Source organism: Geospiza fortis, unplaced genomic scaffold (genome assembly GCF_000277835.1).
Source record: "Geospiza fortis unplaced genomic scaffold, GeoFor_1.0 scaffold11, whole genome shotgun sequence".
Lineage (NCBI taxonomy): Eukaryota > Metazoa > Chordata > Aves > Passeriformes > Thraupidae > Geospiza > Geospiza fortis.
Window position 1 is genome coordinate 3,072,730 of NW_005054304.1, and position 18,774 is coordinate 3,091,503.

At 39.3% G+C, this 18,774-nt stretch overlaps 1 protein-coding gene across 1 annotated transcript in view; it reads left to right on the forward strand.

The window, feature by feature from the left end:
• Window positions 1-18,774, forward strand: part of SLC10A7 (solute carrier family 10 member 7) — a gene marked incomplete at its 5' end in the record, with an annotated part of 140,166 nt that overhangs the window by 12,521 nt on the left and 108,871 nt on the right. The gene's annotated exons all lie outside the window — the stretch shown is intronic.

Below are 18,774 nucleotides of genomic sequence, written 5' to 3' on the forward strand. Positions count from 1 at the left end.
GTTGTTGGTGTAAACTCAGCTTGGTAGTGATAAATTTCTGCCTTAAAATGGCATATTCTGGTGTAATTTCAGACTCTTTCTTTATCCACAAAGCACTTGCTGTTTTCAGGGAGGCCAGATAAATGGCATTTAGGAAATTAATCCAGCTGTGCTAATTAATGAGCTTGTTTCCTTTAGATTTGCTTCCTTGTAGCTGCTGAAGGTGGAGGAGCCCTGGTAGGTGAAGAAAGGAGGGAATTAACACTGACAGATGGGATTTACACCCGGGGCTGTTGGATGCTATTCTGAAGGGTTAAAGGCAAATCTTACTTCAGCCATAGAACTCCTGTGTGAGGTTGGGTGGTTCACTTCAACCACATGTTTTAAATATGGCCATTAGTTGTGAACTTCTCATTTTCTGAGTTCAGGCTCTTGGGACCGATTAATGTCAGCTTTGAAAACACATGATAGCGCTGAAAGAGATTGAAGTTCTACTTTGTACTGACAAAGTGCTGTTTAATTGCTTTATCCTCTGAAGAGAGACCCAAAGTATTTCAAGTCAACCATCTCTAATTATGGACAATCCTGATGCACATCACTGTCTGCCAGTTTGCTACCTTGAAAAAAGAACCATAAAATTGTCTGAGGGGTAGTTACCATAAAGAAATAATTCAAGTACCCAATAGTGATCAACAGAGAAATGAGAGGTTTTCCAGTTATGATTCTACATATAGATGCTGTAAATTACAGCAAGATACCACATATGAACAGTGAGGACTAATTGAGTGAGTGCTCATTCAGCACTATTTGTACTATCCTAGAACAGGGTGAAGATCCTCTGGAAAAAAGTACAGTAAGATTGGTGAGTTGAAAGCCATATAATACAGTGTACAGGAGGGAGAGAGGTACTTTAGTTTCTTGACCATTAGAAAGCACTTTCTTATGGTAGTGTCCTTCAGGGGTGGTGAGGGTGTGTGCATTTTATATCTGAAAAAGCTGAAAATGGCTGCTTTCTATTGTGTGGTTGTATTAATCACCTACAAGGTAAAGTTTGAACTCTGATTCTTCTGTGCCAACTGGTGTTAGAGGAATGTAAAAATGCATACCTTGTAGTAAGTTTTACAGATAGCTGCTGACAGCAGAGAGGGTGAATCAAGAATGGGGCCTTGGGAATTGGAGGTTCTCAGTCAGGCTCTGAGAGAGTCTGTAAAGGAAAAACTCCCTTTAAATAAGCTCAGTGTAGGCAAAGCGTGTGGCAAAGTTATTGCCAAACTTGAGCATGTTTCCAATGCAAGCATGTTTTTGGAATTTGATATTTCTTTGTTGTTCAGACTAATCTTTCTTCTGAGGATGAGCAAATCACATCCCTCGTGCTAGGGGAGGAAAACAGTCTCACACCTCTCCTTGCCAGACTTCAGCTGAGCTGTTACTGATGTATTTCTTGTTCTCATTAAAGCAGAACACTGCATTTTTTCCCATTTCAGTTTGAATTCATTCTGATATACAAATTTAAACCTGGGAGTCAATTGGAAGTACAAATGGTTGCACTGTGAGAGCATTTGTTCATAATAATGCTTCTTAAACTGGTTTTTGCCTCAACAAATGTGTATCCCTTACCTAGAGAAATTGATTTGTCTGAGGATGTATCTACACTGCATAATGGAATATGAAGATGGATGAGCTTGCTCAGAAGGAATATGGCAAGGAAGCTGCACGTGAAGTAAATAGTCTGGGAAGTGTCCTGCTGCTGTAGAGCATAGGCACACCCCCAATAACTGCTCTGAAGACCTCCTTGGATGTCTTGAAACACAGCACTTAAGAGCTGTGGTGGTTGCCTGTGCTATGACAGTGTGGAGGGGTTTAGGTTTCTCTAAGTAGAAGTGACTGTTAATTGTCAGCTTGGACCTGGGGTATTCTCAAAGAAATATCAGGCCCTGTGCCATGGGAGAAGTAGCACCCCTGGGGCTGGGGAAATATGGTCTCTATTTTTAGCTCTCTCATCCACCTTTTGGGTAAAACAGGGTGAGTTACTGTGTCTCTGGGGTTGGCTGTGGTGCATAATAGCACATTTGTGTAGTGTTTGAAGATCAGTGCTGAAAGAACCTGATAAAAGATCTATCTTTTATTGGCCTGGGACAGGGTAATTAAGTGTTTGGTCAAGTGCTTCAAAAGTGACCTACATCATTAGAGGCTACTTGGGTGGTGGATTTTGCTGAATATTAATTGGAAAATTTGGTTGTGAGATAATAAAAGGGAAACTTTGTTTCTTCTCTGTTTCTCCTTCACCCTGATTTTCCATCTTGCTCCTGTGATCTTTACCTGCGTTGCTTTCATTAACCCTGCAAACAACTTTCTAAACCAGCCTATTCCTAGCTTTTGTCACAAATGCACTTAGTTCATTAGCAAGGCCAGTTTCAAGTACCGAATGTTAGTTTGATACATATGAAGACTTACATGAACAAAAAAAAAATTCATGTGTTGACTGGTGAAAAATGAGGAGAGATCACCATAAGAATGAAAATCTAATTTTTAATTTGTTGGTATTTTCTCAATTACTTAGTTGTTTCTGTCAATCAGCTCTCATGTTATGTGTAGAGGACAGTCCATGAAGCTAAAAAAATTGGAATGAAAACCAGAAGGCCTCACATTTGTTCTTTGCTCTTGTGTTGTGAAGGGTCAGGATTTTGGTTGTGTAATTTGACAGCACTGTAAGCTTTGTTGTGTCATTTTTTTTAACAAGTCTTGTAGTTTTTCAGCCAAATTATAAAAACAATTTCTTTAAGAGTCTGCAATAGAGACAAATAAATATGTCATCATTTCAAGGCATTGTTAAGACAAACCTATTAAAAGCTCAGAGATACTCAGACAGAAGTGCTGTAGAGATGCGAGATATTACTACAAAGTATTCAGACAGCAAATGTCATACTCTCCTTAAGAATCAAAGTAATGAAGAAAAGAGATTGAAAATTAGATCTATAAGTCTATTATCAGTTTGGGAGAAAAAGCAATTTGTGATGACTTTTATGGCAGCTTAATGACATACTTTTGAAAAGTGTAACATAACAGGCAGGAGCTGTGATGGAATTGTACAGATAAATCGTGGCAGACAGCTCATTTTGTTGAAGAATACTTTGGCTATTTTGCTATCTCATACACCACACAACCACTGAGGATTTTTTGTTATTGTTCAGTTGAGCTATAGCTTGTACAAAACCTCTTAATCAACGTGCTGCTTTATTTTATTTTTTTTTTCAACTTTAATGTGGCTCTGCTATGCCCTTTTGTAAAACAAGGTGTTGCACATTCAAGACAAGATTTTGAAATATGAAATAAGCTAAAATGAAGAAAACCAGAATGGTGTTAATGAAATAAGGTATAATATAACGAAATAGTTCTATTATTGATTTTTAGATTTGTTTTTGGAAGCAGATGTAGAACATAAAACTGGACAAATTTGCAAGATCCACAGCTAACCTTTCTGAGAGAGAATCAAAGGAGAGCAGCAACATTTACCCAAAAAATTATATACAATAGTTTTAAATGATATTTTGAAAACATAGCACATGAATAGTTTCTGAGAAATGAAGACTGGAAAATTCCTTTGTTTGCCTCTGTGTTTTTGGGTTTTTTTTAGTAGAAATAAAGAAAAAGTGAACTCTAACACTACTGTAAAGTCACAGGAAAGATATTGATTTCTCTAAAAATATCTGAAGTTCTTTGAACTGTATATACATGTACATTAACCTTTTAGAAAACAAAATAAAATGAATAAAAAGAAGGACAAGCTCTAATGGTTTGTGATTCATGCACTGACTGATGCACCAGTGTACCATGAGTGTTTACCCTTGGAAGGTAACACATGAACATTATGAAAGAAAATTTTTTAAGATCTTCAAATAAACTGTGTCATGATGTTTAGTTATCTTCTATAATATAGTTTTTCCTCTCTAAATGCAAGTCACTGGTGTTATCTAAAATTTGATTTCCAGATTACACTTAAAATATTCATATGACCAGGTTTTCTTTATGAAAGGATAAGTAATTTAATTTTATTGTTTTTAAATGTGATTATGTAAAAAGAAAAGAAATATTGTGATTCTTTTTCCTTTCCTAAGTAGTAAATTTTGTCTGCCTAGATTACACAATTCTAAATGAAAATTAGATGGTTCTACTATTAGATACTTCCAAGTGAATTCAGTGTAGTATGAGAGAGTTGGAGGACAAATTTAGGCAAGATGTCTGTATTTGACATGTACAAATATAAAGAACTAACTGTGTCAGCATAAGCTTTGTATGTACACAGGAGCTGTTGTGCCTTTAAATTCTGTTCTAGTATTACAGTCTAATTTTTTATGTATCCTAAGAGTTTACTTTTCTTTTATCATTGCTGCGCTTTGAGCAGATGGTTTTTATTGAGCTATTTATTGATACTTAGGGTTTTTTCCTTCCCTGAGTGGTGAGTGCATTTTATATCCATCAATGCATAGGAGGAGCCCAAATTATGACTTACAATATGAGTTTCATCACTGTAATGTGTCCCAGTCACGCAGCTCTATTAGCTCTCTCCAGAGTTCCTCGTATCTTCTCAAGTTTTCCATAACCCAAAGCAATTGGGAGTCTTTGGGGTTTTTCCCTTCTCTCACTGATCTCCTTTTGTTTATCAATAGTGGTTGTAGTACAAACCCACTAGTCAAACTGCTGAGAGGGAGGGGGATTTTCAAAGGCATACAGCTCTGCTCTTAATTCAGTGGAGCAAATCCAGGCTAACATGAGGTGTGTGAAATCCCCAGCCAAGCACTTCAGCTCCAAGCTCTTTACTTTGTACAAGGATTCTCCAGCACCTTTGAAAAGCAGCTGATTTACTAACCCAAGGTGTTGAGTTAGACTTAGGATAAGATTTAATTTTGTTTCTGGTTGCCATTACCTGTAACTGAGGGTCTTACATATGGCTCATAAGGTGTCCAGTGGAAAAAGTCCTGGGGGTGCAAGACTCTTAGAGCTGTGCAATTAAGATGTATGAAACAGAACTTGCAGTCTTGTGCATGTTCAGCCTTCCCTTGTATCAGTTGTGCCATAATCTAGAATGCTGTAAAATAGCCTGTTTAAATGGCACTAAACTGGGCTGTGGCTGGAAGCTACCTGGAATCATCACAGCCTTTTGTTTTTACAGCTGTGTTTGCACAACTGTCCTAGATCTGACTTTGTAAGAGTGTTTTTAGAGGCTTTGCTGTTGCTGATCTGCAGTGCTTGGCTGGGAAGCCAGTTTTTTTGTCTGCTGTGGCACAGCCACTGACCCTGAAAGCTGTTTGTGGCATAAAGAAGCCAGGAAAGGAGGGAGAGTCTTGCTCTCATGCTTGACAAAAGTGGCCTTTTAAAGAAAAGGTGGTTTGGAATTTGTCTTGGTCTGCAGGTTAATTCAGTGTGAGGTTATACTATGCAGGAGCTTCCTTTATTTAGCAGTGAGTGCTGTATGAAATGCATTGTGTATGCAAAGCAAGCTTTTTTAAATGTGAGCAATTCAGAAATAGTTATATTAAAGTGTTTGCAGAGAGTGGGGTCTAGTGCTCGAAAATTCAGGCTCTGTACTCTTTGCTGTTTAATTTTGTGCCTGCTTGAGAGAGCGCAGGTATTTTGCTAGCAAGGAGAGTGTTACCCACTCTTCCTAACTCAGCCTTTGAAGATAAATATGTTTTGGAGGGCAGTGAAAATTGGAAAGATGATTCAAAAAGTAACAAGTGATTTGTCTGCAGTGGAGTGCTTTTTGCAGTCTAAATTCCATTGAGCACCTGCATTCATTGTGTGAGGGTGTTTTTCTAATGAAAACCTTGCTTTTGGCAGAGTGGTGCAGTTGTTTGCTGGCACTGGAACCCAGGGATGTGCTGGGTTCTGGTTCTGCTGTCCCTCACCCATTTTCTTACAGTTCACTGCAGATACATCAAAATTAAACAAATCTATTGAGAACAAAAAATGCCATTTAGGAATTTCTTTGATGGATTTAGTCAAGGAGCATTGTGGTTAAGAGTTCTGATCACTGACTTGTAAATAGATAATGTTTCATTGTTTCCTCTTTTTTGATTTTACCCTTTTTGTGTTAAAATCAAAGCTTTAGCATATTTCACTTGGGAATTTTTTTCTTCTATCCAGGCACTGTTTTAGCTGGCATTAATATTTTTGCTTAGTGGCTAATAAGAATCTATAGAATAGAAAGCAAATTAAACATTTACATAATTTCTTTAGCTCTCTTTTTGGCTGTGCAGTATTAAGTCCTGATTTGTGGAAATCAAATCTGTAAAACATGAAGCAGGATTTTCAGTTAAAATTATTGTTCTCTTTAAATTTCATTCCTTTTCAAGAAAATTTAATACATTTTATTATTTTTTTATCATTGTGATTATGAAAGAACATTGTGAATGTTTTTGTCTTCTAAGTTGTTTGTCAATTTATTCAAGATGTGTTAAGAAAATGTATTTTACATTCTATGAGGAAAACCTCATTTGTGTGAAGACAGAACAAACTCTTAGGTTACTCTATGCACAACTAAATAAGCCCAAATTTGTTTAAAATTCTTTCATAGGAGAAGTTTGGATATTTTAGAAGTGCTTTCCATTTGTTCTTTTCTGTTAAACTGACTTTTTGTTCATGTATTAGTTAGAGCATGTGGCAAAAAGTGTGGAGATCAGTAGAGCAGCAAATTTGTAGTGGTTCCAAAACATTTTTTGTCCTCCAGTTTCTGGAAAATATTGGCTCTATTATGAAGTCTGAAAAGAACAAGCTGCTGATAAACTGTTTCTGACATGTTGAAGTAAAGCCATGTGTTTCCTGGGAACCATTTTTCAGACTTGCAGACTCCATGCTCAGGTGCTTCCCTGTTCAGCCATGTAGGGGGATGCAGTATGGGTAAATGAAGGTGGCATAGAATGTAATCTTGTCCCCTAAAGAGTTGCAGCTGAACCAATTACTAAAGATTAGGAGCAGGCTTGATGTTAACAGGCCACACCTGTGGCCAATAAGAACAAGTGGTATAGAAGAGTGGATTGGTGGGATCTGGAGTCAGATGGCTGCTGCAAGGACCAGGAAGAGTCAGTGCTTAGAGGAGCTGTCTATGAGGAAACATCAAGGAGATATGAAACTCCGGTCATATGGAGTCCTTGCACGATAATGATAATAGAACTCTTGATATATAAGACAACACAGCCAGGATTTTTGCTCATGTTCCCTTGTGAATGTGTCCTTTCCTATTTGAAATCCAGTACTTTGCTGCCACTTTTAAATTTGCAGAGGGAGGGGAAGCAGCAGCACTTCTGCACTTAAGCTGGTGCAGAAGCTTAAACTCTTGTACTCACCTGGGAAGCCCCTATGAGAAGATGAAAGTTTTGAGGGGCAGGAGACTGGTAAAGGAGAGCCCTGGAAGCACAGCAGCCCCTGGTAACTCATCTGTGTGATGGGGGAGAAAAGTTTTCCTGTTAAACATAATCTTTGCCAACCCATCCAATGCCTGATGGTATATACCCCCTATACAAGCTGCATTTACAGCTTGTTGTACGGCTATTTGCTCCTCAGGCTGACCCCCCGGGTCTGTGCTGCCTCCTCATCCTGCCCTGCCCCAGGCCCTTGGATGCATCCCCAGGGAGTTGGCACCAGGAGAAATTTTCCCCAAGATTCACGGGAATAAAAACATTCCTTTAATTGAGGTGGATACAGTAGGTCTGACTTTGTCTATTTGTTTTTAACAGTAAAGGCATTTTTAGTAAGACCTGCCGAAGCAAACAGAGTTTTGCTTATCAGCAAAGAAGTCAGCAGCCATATGCTAACCAGTAATGCAGTAATTCTGGTAATTATGTGGCACATGAGCTAAAGGGAGTATTACTGGGCTTGAACTGAACTGTGTTTGAGCTGCTAAGTTGAGAGCAACAGTGTATTTCCTGAATTAGTATGCCAATTTATGTGTTTTACTTTATTAAAACTTTGCAACTTCCTGTTCTAGCAGATATTGTGGATTATTGCAACAGGATTCCCAAAATGTTGAATTTCTAGTGTGTGGATGACTTTGTTTAGTCAGACCTATGGGGGTTTTTTTGTTATATTTTTAAATGATCTAAATTAATTTTGTTTAACAATATGGTTGCAAAATGTCTGTAATATATATGGCAATGTATACTTGAGGCACGCTGTGTGAGTGCTCCGGCTCCAACTGCATATCCAAAACCTTTTAAAAGGAAATCTCAATGAGCCCTATGGGAAAAAGTAAATTATTACATGTGGTGAACTCTTAAGTCATAGACCAAGGTCATGGCAGTGAAAGTGTATTTCAAAAAGGTTTTATCTGTGCTTGGAAAGCAAATGAAATCTCTCATCATTAACTTTAGAATTATAGTTGTAAGAGGATTTTCACTAGAGGTGAAAGATCAAGTTCATGGCGGACATAATGGAGTCTGAAAAGTTATTTCTGAGCCATAATACTGGGGTGTGAAACATTCACTGAGGTTTTCACATTATTGAGTTTACAGCCTGTAATCTGGATACTGAAGATCAGAATGGTTGTCATCATTGCTACTGTTATGGCTTTATTTCAAAGGGGAAAATTTTTAAATGTTTTAAAAATTATATTGTAACGGCTTTTAAAAATATCCTAGATTGTCAGGTGTGTCAGTCTCTGCCATTGCACACAGGCTACCTTAATAACAGTAATAATAATCTTTCTATAGGAAGATAATTTAGTAAATCTGAATGATCTCAATGAATCCATCAAAGCACATGTGCATGCGGTGATGTGATATGTGTCCTTATTTGCTGATAGCTCACACAAATCAGAAAGAAAAAATGGTGAAGAGAAACAGGGCAGAAAAGCATAAGTAGAACTAAGGTTCTTAGAGACCCAGATTTTTATCCTGTCAATGGAAATGGATATTTGTTTGTCTGTTTATCCAGCACAGTGTTGTAATTTGCTACACTTTGCATGTGTACATGCATTCCAGTGGTACCAATGGGCAAAAGAAACCTGCCCAAGAGTGGAGTCTGACCTCTGTGCCTGCACCTTGGGAATGGTTTTGCAAATATCCCTGTCTGTAGCAGCACTCACTTGCAGAAGTGATGAAATCTGCCAGTGATGTTTAAAAGACGAGCATTAAACAGTCATCACCAAAAATGAATCTCCTTGTGCTTTTGCTGGCATGAAGATGATTCCATTTACAGGAAAGTTTCGGCTGTTGCAGTTTTATTCAGAATAGTCTGCTTAGCCCTCTTTTCATGCCATTTCACTTTTGGGTTAAAATTCAATGTTTTGCTGTTTTGTTATCTTAAATCCTTCTATCTCTTTAAGAAAAGGTATTTGTTTCTCAAGTTACAACTGCAAATGACAAGCACATTACATATTCTTGGCAAGTGTTATTTTAATTTCTTTGAATTAAAATAAAAATAAAAATTAAAGATTAAAATAAAATTAAAAGAAAATTTCTTTGAACTGATTCTACAGTAGTAAGATTTTGTAACTGGAGTTACAGCAAGTCAGCTCTAAGAGTGGCTATTGAATTGTGTTCTACTTGAGCAAAGTATTTTGTTTCAAAATGAATGTATTTTTTGGGAAACCTTTCATATATTCAATGCTTACAAGATTACTTAAAAGTCCTATAAGAAAAGGAAGCATAAGCTGGCTTGATAGGTTACCTGTAATTCAAGAAATGGCAGCATTAAAATTAGACATAAAATCTCAGTTCTGATCTATGCATGTGTTTTATGTTTCTATGTGTTCTACGCTTCTGTTTTAAAATTGTGGTCCTGGAATTTAGGAAATATGTCCTATAACATTAACTTTTTTTTCTGTACTGTTAATATCACATATGTTACCTCAAAAACACTTGCTGTACTTTCATTATCCAAATGGCCCAGAATATCAGTGTTGAGTAAGATTTTCTGTGTAGGTTATGTCCTCTAAGGCATATATTTTAATAATTTAGTTGATGGCCTCTCTTATACCTTTTCTTCTCAACCAGCGGTGTGTGTGCAGTTGTGAGGCATTTCTGTTTCTGAGCCTGGTCACAAATGCCTGTGACCTATTGATGCTGGTACTTTTCTGCTGTTTGCAGCACCTGTGCTGACAGCTTCTGCACGGCTTGGCTCTCTGTAATTTATGATCTGAGGAACTCAGAACAACAGATGGGATTTGTAGGTGTGAGAAAAATACACAGTATTGTACAGTGCTGTCCTCAAATCCCTTGTGTGAACAAGTCACTCTGGGGCATCTCTGCTTCAGAAAGGGTCTGCTGTCATGACCCCTTGAGAAACAAATGCCTCTGTTGCTACATTTGGGGTTCCAAACCTTCCTGAAACTCCCAGCTGATAAAACTCAATTTTGTCTCGACTTCTGTGAATAATAACAAAATATGTACCTTGTAACCTTGGTTTCTTTGTTTTGCTTGATTCCTCAGAATTTTAATTCAATTTTTTTGAAATTTAGACTATTCCATTAAATTAACTCAGCTCTATTGGTAACAATGTATATATGTTTACAAATTTAAACCACTAGCTAAGCAGTAGTTTTGTGTAACTTTGTTTTATGTAAATATGAACACCTAGAACATAAGGACACTTTATAACTGAGGTACTTTGTGAGTCTGACAGCTGTGCTCTCTCTGTGATCAGGATTCAGATGTGCGTGTTTGCCTTAAAAATGTGTAAAATCTTCCTCCTTGTCTTAGCAGCACTGTTATGCTTACCAGCCTCCCAGTTCTTCCCCACTCCGGGATTTTTGCATAGTATAAGTCCTTGTGCATGTTGTGTGAGCATTCTGTCATATCTCCAAGTGATCAGACTGATTTTAATTGCTCTCTTCTTCCAAATCATCAGCCAGTTGCAGCATGCTGTTTGTCACCTTCCCTCCTAGTATAAACCCACAGTGTAAATCTGTAGCAGTCTTCTGGCTCCCTGACTGTCTGGTTTTAATATCAGTCAGTGTTTCTTCCAAATTGCAAGAGGATTTTACACTCAGACAAATGACTTGTCGTGCTAATTTATCACACAGTGTCTTGTGAGGTGGATGGCTCATTTAGCACTTCCAGCAGGCTGTGTTCATGGTTTCTTTATCAGTTTGTGGGTGTTTTTGTTTGGTTTGTGAGTAGTGGGGGGCAAGAGTATCTTTTAATACTTTTCTTTTTTTAATAATTTTTTGCAGCCTAATGCAGATCTGCCATACAAGCAGATTTTAAAGACATTTCCTGTCTTTCAGGCTTCAATTTCCTTCTAAATTGTGTGATGCAAGGCAATGGAAAATTTCATTTTGTCAGATTATTTCCTCCTGTGGAACATACTGTAATATACTGAGACTTTATTCTGAGCCATCTCATTTCTTAGATGTTTTTACCAAACTAAAAACAGTTGAGTTGGGTTTTCCTTCTAATTAGCACATGCCAGCTGCTTCCAGCAAAAGAACACCTGTGCTGCTAGTGAAGGTACCTGGAAACTTGGGTGTGATTCTTCTTCTTTATCCTAGTGTAAATCAGGTGTTCTTCTGCTGAAGTCAAAGCAATTAGGATTAGTATAGGTGAAAGTCACAAAGGAAAATTGGATCTATGTGATTTCTACTAGGTGGCTTCCTGAGGCAGCAATTGGTCTGAAGTGGATTCCTTATGCAAAAGTGTGCAGCTGACATAAATACCAAGTAGATGCAGAAATAAGTAAAGCACTGCATTTTTTCGCACTGTATTCTCATGCTAAATACTATCTTTTTTGAAAGTATGGTCTTTATTTCAAATAACTGAAACTGCCTGTAATTTTAAAAGAGAAGTAAAAACAAGTATCAGTATTGTTCATGCTGTAAATGGTTCTAAAGATGGAGCTTTATTTATGGGCTAAGTTTATGTCATTATCTTGAAGTTAGAGTAATTGTACTTATCTCTAGGAAGCGTGTTCCTCAGGAAACATCACTAAGCTTTCCCTCTACTATCTCCTTATGCAGGTATTACAGGACTGTAAAGTCATTTTATTAGCAGACAAACTGCTTAATTACAAGATAAGAAGTAGAGCCTTGCTCAGTGGAAGAAATATGTAGTTCTTCCATCTACCTTCAGAAGCCTGTTTCCTCCAGCTTTCATTGGAGGCACAGGCAGCCTCCAAAACCCAGGAGAATTTAATCAAAGTGGTTTATAGATGTTTTCTCCTGGGTCTGTTGATACAGACAGAAATGAAACTCAGAAAAAAAATACCTAAACCATGAGGAAGTGCACAGTATACATGTAGTCAGCAGTGAACTGCAGAGCTATGCTGTTAAATGCCCTGGATTGGGAAAGGGAAAGAATATGTACCAGTTGCGCAGACACCTTTCAAATATGTTGGTTGAATCCTTGTTAGGATTTAGTACTTGGGGGGGATTAATGGTTCTGCAGTGAGATCAATGCTTGAACTATATGCCATTTAAAATATTACTCATTAAACCTTTTTTGCTGCAGACTAGGTTCTTGGAGGGGCTCTTGTTCATGGTGGTGTTATTAATGTCCAGAATGGCTTTGCCTCTCTCTGTTCCACTGTAATGGCAGCAAAATGGGAACTATTCCATTTGCAAATTAGGAGAAGTGTTAACATGGATTTTGTTTGAAGACCTTTTGTCTCTGGAGTTTGTTTTCATATTTGATTTGCTTTTGTATAGACATCTTGGCATTCCTGTCATGCTACAGTGCTTTCTGCTTCCAGCTGTGGAGCTTTTGGAGAGGGGCTGTGGGGAGCTGTATTCACTTTTAGAAAGCCTCAGTGAAGAGCTGTAATTTTGTAATAGATAGTGCCAGGCAGCATTAGCTGCTGATGTTTGGATACCCACAGAACATGAATCAATAGTTAGAGTCAACAGAGGAGTATTCATGTTCTGGAGCATTTGCTCATTTGCTGTTGGAGTCCTGGTGATGGCATATAGTCCTGCAAATAAGGCTGTAGTACCCATGTCTAGGCTGTAGTACCCATGTCTAGGCTGTAACTGGAGTATTTAGCACAATCTTGCAAAAATGTGCCTTTAGGCACTGTGAGAAATGTTCATTAGAGCACGTATATAGTTTGAATTTTACTATATTTGATATGTAGAATTTGTGTGAGAATTCTTTGCTTTTTGACTGCCTTTTACTGTGAGTTTTTGTGAAGTAGATAATGTGGTTTTTTGTGGAGTTTTGTTTGTTGATTTAAAAGGAGTAGAGAGAAAGGCAAGTGGGTGGGATGCACCATTTGAATTCTATGGCTGGTGAAGACAGAAGGTATTAGGCATCTACAGTGCATAAAATACCAAAATTGAAATTCTGCCTAGTTTGCACTTCATTTTTCATTACTTTTATTGATGCCAACTCACCAATAAAGTCACATGCTTTTTTAAAACACATTGCTTTGACCTGTTCTGCCTTGCAGCACTTTTCTTGTTACACTGCACCTGGATTGTTCTGTAGTAGACGATGTATTGATAAGTACAATACAAGTTTTTACTGTGATGGTGTGGAATATTTTATGACTTTTTCTTGTTTCTGTTGTGTGAAGCATCATAGCTACTTGCAAGGTACAGCAGTCACAGAAGTCATCAATTAAGCCCTAACAGGCTGATATCATAGCAAAGCTTTTAAGACAAACATTTGTTCAGCACATGTTACATAGAGCATAAAACCCAGTTTATTTTGTCCTTGTGCTGCCAGTGTTTTAAAATTTAATTATTTGGACTAATCTACATTCACTCTAACAACACACCATACAAGCAGAGGAGAATTTGCTTAGTTCATATTCAGAAATAAATAGCTGAGCATCTTTCTGAATATCTCACAACTATGCTGAATTTTTCAGGAGTTAATTTACTGTTGATATAATGCAACTAAAGCCAGTGGTACCCAGATTCATTCCTTATTGGTCCAGCTGTTACAGTACATTAGGAAACTGCTTAAATACTTTGGGGTAACTTTTTAGTGTTGTTTGTCCCACTGGGAGGGGAATGCTGTGGCTGGAAGGAAGCAGGATAGCTGTGGTGTGAGAAATGAGGAAATAAAGAGAGTGGGATGCTCTGTAACAGCAGGATCACCAGTAAAGCATATGATTTTCAAACTGCTTCTGTCTGTAGTGCTTGCTGAAAGTTTTCTTTGGGAGCTGGTGTGATATGACAGATTATTCAGAGGTTTTTCCATAGCTTTGTTCTGAGCACTTTGAAAATATCCCGAAATGAGGCAAAATTAAATCATATGGGCCTGACTTTAGAAAAGCATTAGAATCTGCCTTTATTTCATGTCCATTCTTTTTAGCTTGCTCTTTCCAATAGAAGGGGAAAAAAAAGGTGTGGTGGCTGATTTGAAACAAAAGGACAGCCACACAGAAGTGAATTCTTGCTGTTATGTGCCAGGCCTGGATTTTAAAAGTAATGCCTGTTGGAAGTACATGGCTCAGATCATGTTCATAGTTATGGGCATGTTTAATTGCTCTCAGAAAAACCCATGTGAGATTTCTGTTTATCCCAGCTCTAAGTGCTCTGGTTCCTCGTGCTGCTGAGTGCAGGCTGTGAGCCCTGGCAACACCTGGGATGTGGGAGCTCTGCTGTAGGAACAGGAGAAGAGCCCTGTGCAGGGATCCCTGCAGCAGCTCTCATGAGCTGCCAGTGGCACATCTGATGTGACCACAGCGATTGGGGCAGGGTGGGAGTCTGGACTAGAGGCTGTGGCAAAGCCTAGGTAGCCTCTGACAGTGAGAGAGCCTGGCCTTGGATTAAACGTTCCTTTGGTCTTGGACTTAAACCTTCCTCTGTCCGTGTTTGCTGCCCATTTGATCCCTGTGGTCTCCCTGCGTCATGAACTGCTCAGTGTCCAAGCCCAGAGCAGCCAGTCAGGCACTCAGCTGGATCTGTTGCAGTTGTCAGAGGGTCATTCTTCAGGGATAACACTTCTGGCAGCTAAAACCTATGAATGACTCAAAAATAGAGTGCTTGAGGTGTTGGAGTATTTTTTAATAGGTTTGAAAAACATTATTTGATCATGCAGCATGTGTTGGTCTTTCAAGAAAATCTTCATTAAATCCACCCATTCCTTACAAGATTTTTTTTTTCTTCTGTTCGCCTTTGTACATGTTCTTGCTTGGATTATCATTCATTAGCTTCTCCAAAGAGATTAACATTTCCTTAAAACAGGATCATGTGCATTCTGGTGTTCTGTGTGAAAGCAGTGCTGGAGAGCAGAGAAGCCCTGGGATCCCTATAGAAATTTGCAGACAATTTTGATACTCTAGTCCACTCAAAAAATCTGCTGATACCATAATGTTTTTTCCCTTGCCAGGACCCTCCTTGCCTGGTGTCATTTCTTGAGCTCTCCTGGGATGAGATTAGTCTAAAACAACAAAGTAGCCAGATGTCTGGTTCTGAGAGAGTCCCAGAGGCCAGGGTATGGTAGGCAACAGTAATCGCTGGGGGCTGAAGATCAAAGATACCTGAGAATTACTTATGGGCACATAATATGTGTCATTCCTATTATTAACAGGCTGAGAGAATTTGTATCCCTAATTAACCCTTTTGTTGGTTAAATTTTCTTGCCAGTACAGTCCTGTCTGTAAGAACTATTTGTTCTTTTTGATACCAGTACATGTTAGTTAAAAATAAAAAGAAGAAAAAAGTAAATTAAATACTCTCATAATATCAAATTTATATAACTCATTCAGATGTTTATCATGGTCATTTGTAAATGTCAGAAGTGAGCATGATTTCTCTTTGTTTACTGTGCCATCCTTTGGGCTGGTGGCCTTCCTATCCAGATCTGTGTAAATAATGATACTTAATCAGGGTGGTGATTTTAGTTTATTGCTTCTTAATAATCTAAAATGAATTAGTATCTAATTCCAGGGATGGGATGTCTGCATATCATTGCTTTCCCCCCTGTTGGTATTTCTAATTAAATGCCAATTAATATTTTTAGTGATCAACACTTGTGTTACGCATTCTGAAATAACAAACTGAGACTATAAGTGCTGACTCTGAATTCTTGTAGTGCTTGAGGAATAACTGAGTCCTAGAGAGAGAGAAAAGAGAGAGGAACACCTGATTTTGGCCTTCTGTGCTTCTCTTTTTTTATCCTCAGGTAAAAATAGCAGGGTTGTGAGTTGAATATCTATTTTACTGAGTAATAACATTGTCTGTTGTTGTAGAATTGAAGACTGAACAATTTTCCCTGACTTTTGAGTAATAATAGTTATCAGAGATACCTGTTGTTGTTCTGGTCACTATAATTTCACTATCTTTAACATTATACGATATTTTGTGGGGCAAATACTGCATGTGCATGTTTAAGTGTGAGTTTCTGGTGTGGTTTAATGTCTATGTTGCAGGTGTTTAACAATTATAACAGGCATTTTTGAGTGAGCAGTAAGTGAAGATCCCTAGAGTGCTTTAAAGGGTTGAATAGCCTTGTCTGTTTCAGTCTTGATAGTCTCACTTCAAACCATTTTATTTGAGCAAGAAACCCCAAAAACTGACCTGTCTGAAAGTCTGTTGTGGTTTTTTTGTACTTCCATTTCTGTCACAGGTGGTGTGACAAGGTGCTGTCTGCATCTTCCGGCACAGCCATGGCTGCTGCTCCATTGTCCCCATTCCTGTTCAGCTGCACACCCAAAGCTTTGTTCAAAGCAAATTGCCATCTAAAGAAATGGGAGGGAGAAGCTTTCCTGTGAGCCAAGGGTGTTTAATCTGTGCCTACCAGCAGGTATAGCCAATCATCATCTGTAAATTTCACTGAGGTTCATCATATGAATAGGATGGAGACACAGGTACTGTGCTTCTCAGAGCTGCACGGGAAGGGGGAGCTGCACAGGAGTGGTTTGCAGGCAGTAGCTGTTTTCATAAGGCTGCTGGCACCCTGGATTTTGGATCATTTCTTGCCATTCCTGTGCCATAATCCAGACACAAGCACTGTGACTGCTTGGCAGCTGCCTGCTGCTCAAAACATTGTTCCTGGCTATCCTAACAGAAAGAAATGAGGTCTTCATAACATTTCAGTTCTGTTTTGCGCAACCCTTGTGGGTTGTTTTTTTCTTATTTTTCCTTCTCTGTTGTTCCTCTGGGAGGTGTTGCAGCAGTTTATTTTGTCTGCACTGTTCTGTTGAAGGTTACAGTCAGAACTGGAGTAGGTAAAATCCAGGTGTCCATGAGGTGGTGTCTGTGAAGGCCAGTGAGTATGACCTCCCTGTGAGTTACCTCACGCAGGCAGCAGGCTGCTTCCCAGGAAGGTGTAGAATCCCTAGGTGAGGTTTTGGGGAGAGCCTTTCTGGATGGATTTACAACATATCTGAAATAGAATTCCTTTCACTTCATTCTCTTTTGTTATCTGCCTAGAGTCTTGGAAGCCATTCCACTACAGTTAAAGCAAGAATGTGACACAGCCAGCAAATACTAGATGAGTTTATAGAAGTAGAGGCACAGCCATCTTCCTGTGTTTTCAGGCTGGTAAAATTCATATATTTTGATGACTAGTGCCACCTCACCAGTTTAAGTAAAAAGGTGACTGGATCTGAGGTGATGTGGGAGATTCCAATGCAGTGCAGGAGCAGAGCAAAGCACTGCAGAACTACTTCTCCCTGCCGTGCTAACAACTTTTTATGTTGAGAGCTGGAGTTAGGAGACACTTGTTGTTATTAAACAAGTACTTGGAGTTTGGCACTGGTGAAATTACTGATATCTTCTGCAAGTAGATTGGCCTCCACTTTCTTGTGCATGTGGCACATTTCTGTACCAAGAAACGTTATAAGGACCTGTAAAGCAGTTCTTTATTTGGGTTTACAGAAAACTGTCTTTAGAGCAATGCAGGTCCTTGAGTGGGCTCAGCAACAGATGCAAATACCTTACACAAGTGTGTTGGACTTGTGTGGCAAAGCCAGGGTGCTACAGGGTGTAGTGTGTGAGAAGCTGCTGGAAGTGTCTCCCACACCCAAGGAAGCCAATGCCAGCTGGCTCCAGCCACTGGCCAAGGCCCATCAGCAGGTGCTCACTGGTTGTACCTCTGGATAATATTGTTATGAAGGGGCAGAAGATTCTGCACAACAGCAGCCAGGAGAGAGGAGTGAGAATATGTGAGAGGAGCAGGCCTGCAGCCAGCCAGGCCAGTGCAGAAGGAGGGGCAGGAGGTGCTCCAGGTGCCAGAGCTGAGGCTCCCCTGCAGCCCCTGGTACAGCCCACGGTGAGGTAGCTGTGCCCCTGCAGCCATGGACAGATGCACCTGCAGCCCATGGAGAAACCCACCTGGAGCAGGTGGGTGCCTGAAGGAAGATGTGACTTTAGGGCAAGGCTGCCCTGGAGCAGGCTCCTGGCAGGACTTTCAGACCCATGGAGAGAGGAGCCCATGCTGGAGCAGGTTTGTTGGCAGGACTTGTGACCCTGTGAGGGACCCGTCCTGGAGCAGCCTGTTCCTGAAGGACTGCACCCATGCAGAAGGATCCAGGCTGGAGCAGTTTATGAAGAACTGCAGCCTGTGAGAAGGACTCATGTTGGATACTGCATGCTAGAGCAGGGGAGAGGAGTGTGAGGAGGCAGTGTATGATGAACTGACTATAAGCTCTGTTTCTTGTCACCCTGCACCTCTGGTGGGGAGGAATTAGAGAATTTGGGAATCAAGCCTGGAAAGAAAGGAAGGGTGAGGGGAAGGTGTTTTTAAGATTTGATTTTATTTCTTGTTATCCTGCTCTGATTTGATAGAGGAAAAAATTATTTCTTCCCAAAATTAGAGTTGTTTTGCCCATGACAGTAAATGGGTGAGTGATTTCCCTCTGTCTTGGTATCAATCCACCAGTGTTGTGTTATATTTTTCTCTCCCCTGTCCT